Source organism: Corvus brachyrhynchos, unplaced genomic scaffold (genome assembly GCF_000691975.1).
Source record: "Corvus brachyrhynchos isolate BGI_N302 unplaced genomic scaffold, ASM69197v1 scaffold36, whole genome shotgun sequence".
Classification (NCBI taxonomy): domain Eukaryota; kingdom Metazoa; phylum Chordata; class Aves; order Passeriformes; family Corvidae; genus Corvus; species Corvus brachyrhynchos.
This window is the reverse complement of record NW_008238441.1, coordinates 557591-558904: the sequence shown is the minus strand read 5'-3', so window position 1 is coordinate 558904 and position 1314 is coordinate 557591.

Genomic DNA, 1314 nt, shown 5'->3' with positions numbered 1-1314 from the left:
TGTATTTTATTAACGTTTCTAAGATTTAAAAAAGCTCATTTGCTGATATCATTCACCAATAAATTCTGTTATGAACTATCTGCACACAGCATAGTTTTGCTTTGGGTTTTTGTTTACTGAGAGTGATGACACATTTTAAATTACACAGAAGTGTTGTCAGATGAGCAGAAGAGCTATTACAAAAAAACACAGGTGTCAGCCTACCAGGGCATCACACTCATGCAAAAGTCCTGTTACACCTCTCTCCTCACCAGGCTTCGTGGAATGGCCTGAGTGCCTCAACACTGACCATATTTTGGGTGGCAGCTTCTAGGTGTGAGCATCCCGCCCCACAGACCAGACACAAGACTACTACTGCACCCAGTGTTTTTGACACCTCAGAAGACAGGGCACAAGCACCACAGCAACATATTTTCAGTCAATGTTTCATAGAGTTTAAGAAACTCTCTCAAAGCAACAGAGAATCATGGAAAGGGTTGGGTTCAAAGGGGTCATCTTGTTCCAGCACGCTGCCATGGGAGGGACATGCTCCACCAGACCAGGTTGCTCAGAGCCCCATCCAAGCTGGCCTTAAACACTCCCAGAGATGGAGTATCCACAAGCTGGCAACTCTGAGCAACCTGTGCCAGTGCCTCACCATCCTGCCAGGGGAGAGGTTTCTCCCACAGGAGCAGGTGAACACAGGTGGCACATTCCCAGTGGGGCCAAACCCAGCTGGAGAATCACCAGGAAGCTCAGCCCTGCTGCACAAGCAATCACAGAATCAATTAGGTTGGAAAAGACCCCTAAAAATCATCGAGTCCACCCCATGACCAAACACCACCCTGCCAGCCAGGCCACGGCACCAAGTGCCACCTCCAGGGACGGTAACTGCATCACCTCCCTGGGCAGCCCGTCCCAATGTCTAATCACCCTTTCTGTGAAGGAATTCTTCCCAATGTACAAGCTAAACCTTCGCTTAAAACTATGTGCCCTTGTACTGCCGCTGGGTGCCTGGGAGAAGAGCCCGACCCCCAACTGGCTACACCCTCCTGTCAGGTGATTGTAGAGAGCGAATCCAGGGACGGTAACTGCATCACCTCCCTGGGCAGCCCGTCCCAATGTCTAATCACCCTTTCTGTGAAGGAATTCTTCCCAATGTACAAGCTAAACCTTCGCTTAAAACTATGTGCCCTTGTACTGCCGCTGGGTGCCTGGGAGAAGAGCCCGACCCCCAACTGGCTACACCCTCCTGTCAGGTGATTGTAGAGAGCGAAAAGGTCCCCCCTGAGCCTCCTCTTCTCCAGGCTGAGACCCCCCCACTCCCCCCGCCGC